Source organism: Sinocyclocheilus anshuiensis, unplaced genomic scaffold (assembly GCF_001515605.1).
Source record: "Sinocyclocheilus anshuiensis isolate Anshui unplaced genomic scaffold, SAMN03320099.WGS_v1.1 scaffold376, whole genome shotgun sequence".
NCBI classification, from domain to species: domain Eukaryota; kingdom Metazoa; phylum Chordata; class Actinopteri; order Cypriniformes; family Cyprinidae; genus Sinocyclocheilus; species Sinocyclocheilus anshuiensis.
The window spans coordinates 707,409-714,366 of NW_015558600.1; the positions used below are offsets into that span (position 1 = coordinate 707,409).

A 6,958-nucleotide genomic window follows, 5' to 3' on the forward strand; every position below is an offset into this window, starting at 1 on the left:
AGTCTGTCTAGTACACTGGACGCAACAAAGCGACTGTTGAAAATCATTTGAAATTTGTGTCAATACGTCATAAATAGAACGCAGCAGCAGTTTTCTGTCCGGGATTTGTCGTGTCGTGCCGCATCCAGTGTAGACCAGAGCCGTTGAGAAACTGTTTCTCAACGGCTCTGGTGTAGACCATAGATATGTATATATGTGGTGTAGACAGCATCACTGATTATAATGAGTTCCATAGTATTTTGTCGCTCCGCGCCATTCGCGTCCGGTGTAGACACGGTGTAACATTGGTTTTGCTTTGTTTCACAGAACTAATCGTTGCCTGGGTTGCGTACGTATGTGTGGGGCAGAGCTACCAAAATAGCGGCGAGACCCTTTTGGGGTAGGGGCGTGTTTGTTTTGGTGATTTCAAATGTCAACATTGGCTACCAGAAATCGCTTACACCACTTTTAAGTAGCACATACAGTATATAATACACTGAAATAATATAGTATTGTTATAGGTGAAAAAAGCAACATCAGTGTCAACATGGTTGGTTCTGAAGAAGCCAATTGCTAAAATTATACTTGAATATTAGGATGTATTTTTTTCTGTAATTGATTGTGGTGTAAAATCCCACTGATTTGATTCTCTAAAGGAAAACGCAGCCTGACTAAATGAGGTTTTCCTGCATGAAATTATCCTGCACCCCTAGTTGCTCTGTAGATTTGAAACTGATAAAGCCAGCCTTCAAACACAAGCATAAATCTAACAAAATCATTCATCTTGTTTTCAGGATGTTTTCAATGGGAAACAACATAAAAAAAATACTGATGAAGAAAATGAGGATTCCCCCATTCAATCTCTTTCCCTTCTAGGATAAACCATTGAGATATTCCAGAGATCTCATTTGTAATTTTCCTTCCCCGTGGGACAGTTTGTTCCATCAGAAAACAGCTACTGTGATGGCAATGAAGAGAAAAAATGTGATTGGTGCATCTTTGCCTCTCTCTCTCTCGGTTTCCCACACTCCACTTCCTCCCTCCACCTTGTGCCGTCCTAATGCTCTCCCCTCTCTCTCTCTCACTCTCTCTCTCTCTCCATCTCTCACTCTACCTCTCCGTTGGCTGACTGTAGGTACGCCCTCTGTGTCGGAGCATGCTTGTGTGTTCATGCGTGTTGGAAGCAGGTGGATCACGGATGCGTCTGCAAGCTCTTCATCAAGCTTGTGTTTTGTGAGTCCGGAGCACATCAGCATTCTGGATATAATTCTGCGTCTGTGGATACGGACACACATTCGGACGCCGCATCCGACTGTCGTTAAACATCCGGTAAGGGGTGTTTTTAATCACTCTTTTTGGAGGTTCTTTTCCCATAAAGCTTCTCTGAGTTTGTGCTTTTGGGCAGGTGCACACTGGTTTGGCATCAAACGAAGCAGTTTTGATTTTTTGGAGTGTGTTTGCACGAGAGATCCGTTAATATTTCAGACATCAAAGCATGCAATGTCTATATTTAGTCGGCGTGGCTCCAGAGAAATGCTGGTATGTTCGGAGACCAGCCAGTTTCTCTGCCTCTTCTGTTTCCACAGGACAGGCGGATCCTTTAAAGAGTGGGAAGGGAGGGGCATTGTGGGTACAGCTGACACATCCAGAGAAGCGAACGGGAGAGAGAGAGAGACAGGTAGAGAGAGACTGTAACGAACATCAATATTTATTAGATTCAGCCACTTCAGCCTTAATTTCTCTCGGTGCGCTTGGAAACTAATAAGAGAGAAATGTGATTAGGCATCATGGGCGGAATAGCAGTTTCCACTTCTCTTCCCGCCAGATATGAAGCTAAAAAAGGTCCAGAGGGAATTAAAGAAACATTCACGTGACAGAAATGCTTTTTTAGGTATTTTAGCTGGCCTGCGTGGAGGTTTGAACATTAATGAGCCTTGTTTATCCCTCGATCAATAGCCGTAAGTTATCAGTATTCATCGTTGAAGTCCAAAACATGATGTTTTCGTAGCATATCATATTTCAGATAAGGATATACTTATACTGCACGTCATGGAAAATATCTTTTTTCGATTGAACACTGACCGATTACTGTGGCCGGTGTCATGTGATCAGAAACAGAAGCGTTTCCTGTCCTCTTAGAATAGATACTATGTCTAATCACGTCTGCCGCTGGGAAGTTAATTCGTTTATGAAATATTAGCTCACGGTCAGAGTGAAATCTTGATACGTCCAGATTCTTTGGGACTGTATTAGTGATTTATCTGAAGGTAAGACAGGTCTCACTTCTCTGAGACAGATTGTGACATATGCTGATACTCTGGCATCTCGTTTCCTGCTTTTGTTGCGAGCTCAGCAGAGTTTTTGGTGCTGGGAGTTTGATGAATTTGGGGGAAGTTAGTTGGTGCTAATGGTGCTGCAAAGACTCATTATGCACTAAGGCATCTGTTCATCGATTCTTTCACAGCAAATTCACAGTATTATTTCAGCATTCACTAATCACCTACAATGCAGTAACCAGGCTTTAAATGCACTTATAATTTTCAATGTTATATTTTTAATACTTTAAGATTTAATTTTTATTATTTTTCTTTTTTTTGTAATTTGCCTGCTTATTTTGTTTTATTTTATTTTTATGTATTATTATTTAATTTAATATTTATATATTTTTACCTTTTTTTATTAACTTTTTTGGTTTTTATGTTTGTAATTTGACTACTTATTTAGTACTTTTTTTATTTACTCATTTACTTTAATATTGTTTCTATATAAATTAACATTTTAGTTTTTTATGTTTGTAATTTGTCTACTAATTTTGTTACATTTTTATGTATTATTGTTTAATTTAATATTTAAAGTTTTTTAAATTAACTTTTTGGTTTTTTATGTTTGCAATTTGACTACTTAGTATATTTTTATTTAATAATTTACTTTAATATTTATTTTAATTTTTTATTTTTTTTATAAATTAACATTTTTGTTTTTATGTTTGTAATTTGTCTACTTATTTTGTTTCATTTGAATTTACATTTTTAATATATTACAAACTGTAACATAATTTATATATTTGTATTTAATTTAACATTTCTTCAGTATTTCAAGTATTTTTTTAGTTTATTTTTCAGTTTTATTTTAAATTTTCTACTTATTTTGTTTCATTTTTAATTATTTACTCTTTTAATGTTTTATTTTTATTTTTATTTTTAACACTTAAAAGTAATTTTCCAGTTTTATTATTTTTAATTTGACTACTTATTTTAGTTTAATTATTTAAATTAAATTAATTTAATTATGTTATGTGATAAATTGACACTTTTGTTTTTATGTTAGTAATTTGACTACTTATTTTGTTTAATTTTAATTTACTTTTGTATATATTACAAACTGTAACATAATTGATATATTTGCATTTAATTTGTGTTTTTTAACTTTTTATAAAGTAATTTTCAGTTTATTTTTCAGTTTTATTTCAAATGTTCTACTTATTTTGTTTCATTTTTAATTATTTAATCTTTTAATATTTCATGTTTTATTTTTATTTGTAACATTTTTAAAGTAATTTTTCAGTTTTGTATTTTTAATTTGACTACTTATTTTATTTTAATTTAGTCATTTTAATTAAATAAATGTATTTTCATTACTTAAATCATTGTCATTCTTGTCATGGCATGAGTAATGATGATGAAGAGCGTTATAACCGGTATATGCAATCGAGCTCACTTTCAGAATTTTAAAATGCCGTATCAGGTTCTTGGATTACAGTGGTGGAGCGAAATTTTCCACTAGTTTGGGAATTGTTGCATGCAAACTGAATTCAGCAGTAATTTGGTGATTTGCATAATACCTCTTGACTGTTTTTGCCTGTTTCTTTTGTTAAAAGCTTTTCTGTTGGAACCGTGTCCTAATGGCAGGACCATAGCCACCATATAGTAGTACGTCTCTCTCAGTTATTGTTTGATTTTCAGATCCAACACACTGAGCCTTGGCACACATATGGCCAAAAGAAGTTTGAATTGATCTTGTGCTGTTCCCTGATCCCATTTCTCTTCTTTTCTACCAAAAAAGTGGCAAAATAAATGAGTATTGTGTGTATTGTGTATTGTGTAGGTGAATTTTGAAGCCATGAAAATTCATAGTTGCTTTCATATGTTTTCATTGTCTGTTTTGCGCACATTCAGCAAAGATGGTTGAGGTTTTCATTTATACTCAGATGATCTGTTCATACAGAAGGCCTTGCTCTTGATGAACTGAAGAAGCTCCAGGTGGACATCAGCACTCCACAGAAAGCATGCCTTGCAGCCTCTGGCAGCTTCATAGAGGAAGACTAATCTTTCTTTAGGCAATGAAAAGCGCCTTCCCAGGGGAACATGAAGTGGATTTTTCCAGGAACTCATTGTTGAAGATGGTTAAGGTACTTCCCAGCCAACAATATCTTACTTGTGACCTTCCGCCTGTGGCGCTTTGGTTCAGAAGCCTGTTAGGAATCCATCATACGACTATAAAGGAGAATATGTGTGTTCCGGTACGTACAGTACAGGAACCGAGATGTGCCTGTGATGTGCTTCGGGCCATCGCTCTCAGCTCTGCCTCCAACCCCACATGAAGATCAGGATGGATTATCACGTGCGAAAGAGCGAGAAAGACAGACAGAGCGACGCGGAGAGAGCATGGCCTTATATTCCCAGATCCATCTGTGTCATGTTCAATGTTCTGTGCTCTCCTCACAGCAGATCTGATTGTTCTGGATGGTGTTGCTTTGGGTTGATAACCGTCAAACCCCTGAATCCATCTCTCGTACATCTGTTCATTTAACGCATTTAATGAATAAGGAAAAGTCTGTTCGCCACCTTTTATCAAAGACAAATTGCTTTCATCTGAGCGTTTCCTGATCAGAATTCCGTGCCAGACTCTGACATTTAATTTGCAGCTAAATTGGGGTGAGAACGGTGTGTATGAATGGCCGATTCTCTGATCCAGAGGTGTGCAAACAGAGGACTATAAATAAAAGCTTTTAAAGGAGACAGAGGACATTGTGTGTAGTCGAAAAGGGGTTTATGGAGTTCAACAAGGATGAGTCATTAAATGATGCACTCTAAAAGCATTTTCTTAACTAGTATCTTCAGCTTGCTTTCCGGGAAAATATCCATATAATAAGAAACATTTAAATACGAGAAGAAAACCTGCATAAAATATTAAAGGAAAAGTTGAAATAAAAATTATTAATTTATTATATTATTTTATTTGTTAACTGTGGAACACCTATAGAGAAATTGATACATTTATTTTTTTTTCCATGCAGTGCAGTAAATGTAGACTGCCGCTTTTGAGTTTCAAAAGGATGCAGAAGTACCATAAACTTATCATAAAAGAGACCTCTATGACTTGTGCACTATAAAATAATTCATTTTGGGTGAACTGTTCCTTTAAGACTCAACTGTAGCCAATATATCTATAGTTTTTTTTTTTCTTGTTTTAAGATTAAACATCACTATGTTTTGCTAGATTGATGCTTTAAAAAAATGTTTCTTCGTATCTTAATGCAATTAAATACTAATATATAAAATATCACTTTTTTTCCTTTCTTTTCTTTTTTTTTCTGTTTGTACTTTATTGCGTAATTATCTTTTTTTTTTTCTTCTTTTTTTTTACCCTGAGAAGTATAAGCTGCTTTTTCTACACAACAGAAATAGTTGCCAAATTCAGTTACACTTTTGCTTTTGTGTATGTGTATATATATATATAATAATATTATTATTATTATTACGTGGTTATAATATTTAAACTAAAACCATTAAAAATGTTAAATAAAATAGAAAAAAGTAGGCTTTTTTACTTCTGCTAAATGCCAAGGCAAAATTTAGCATTTTCTATTAGTTTAACTTAATTAAAATACCTAAAACTGAAATAAAAATAAATAGAATGACAAAAATACACAAAAAATTGCTAAAACTTTAACTAAAATTCTAATTAAAACGTAAAATATAAAAACCTAAATTCAAAAAACTAATTCAAAATATTAATAAAAACTATAATAATATCCCAATGACACTACAATACGTTTTTTTCAGACTTTTCAATCAATATATCTAATAAGAGAAATGTCGATGCCAAATCTAAGCAGATGTTATATGTATCTTAAAGACATATTTCCAACTGAGATTAGTATTATTCATTTATAAACAGTTTTCCGTTTTGTATTTCGCTCAGGTGTGTGTGCATTGATTTGGTGTGGAGGAGCACCGGAAGGCATCCAGGAGCAATGAGCTTAAGCAGCCTCCTGTAACGCTCTATTTACTCACGTCAAACTGTGCTCTACTGTACTAACATTACAGCGTGAGTATCTGCTGAGTACGACTGATTCAGGGTTACGTTAGAAACCACCTCTCAGACTGATCTATGTCTCAACTAAACCCTCCATCTGGAAAAAATCACCCTCCATTAATCACCGATGAGCTCACGGTTCAAGAGCAATTTCCCAACTCAATGTTAATTAAATAGAGTAACTCGTCGCAGGTTAAAATCCCCGACATCTGTTCACGACAGTCATTTCATAAATTAATATTTTTTTAAAATGCCCTTTTGAATATTAATAGTGACCTAAAAGGGCAAAAAGCCCCATAAACCGCTGGTGATATAATCCATAACAACCTCAGTATGACCTCACACATTACACATCCCCAGAGCAAAATCTGCTCTAAATATCCAAATGACATGAGCGTCAAATAATAACACGTTTGATTTTAAACATTAGATGTACTTACATAACCATTCTGGTGTCTTTGGGCCATTTTTGCTATTGGAAACAAGTTTTTGTCATTTTTAAATGGCATAATACACTTTCGAACTAAATAGAAATAAAGCTGTTCTTGCTTATTTAAAGGGGTCATATGATGCAATTTAAAATTTTCCTTTCTCTTTGGAGTGTTACAAGCTCTTGGTGCATAAAGAAGATCTGTAAAGCTGCAAAGACTAAAGTCTCAAA

The 6,958-nt window shown here is 34.4% G+C and overlaps 1 protein-coding gene across 1 annotated transcript in view; it reads left to right on the forward strand.

Moving 5' to 3' along the window:
* The first annotated feature begins 1,107 nt into the window (after nucleotides 1-1,107).
* LOC107680146 (leucine-rich repeat and immunoglobulin-like domain-containing nogo receptor-interacting protein 1) overlaps nucleotides 1,108-6,958 on the forward strand; it is an 84,905-nt gene continuing 79,054 nt past the window's right edge. Inside the window, exon 1 of the mRNA XM_016475924.1 lies at nucleotides 1,108-1,308. The gene's annotated coding sequence lies outside the window, so the exon portion shown is untranslated. The remainder of the gene's footprint in view (nucleotides 1,309-6,958) is intronic.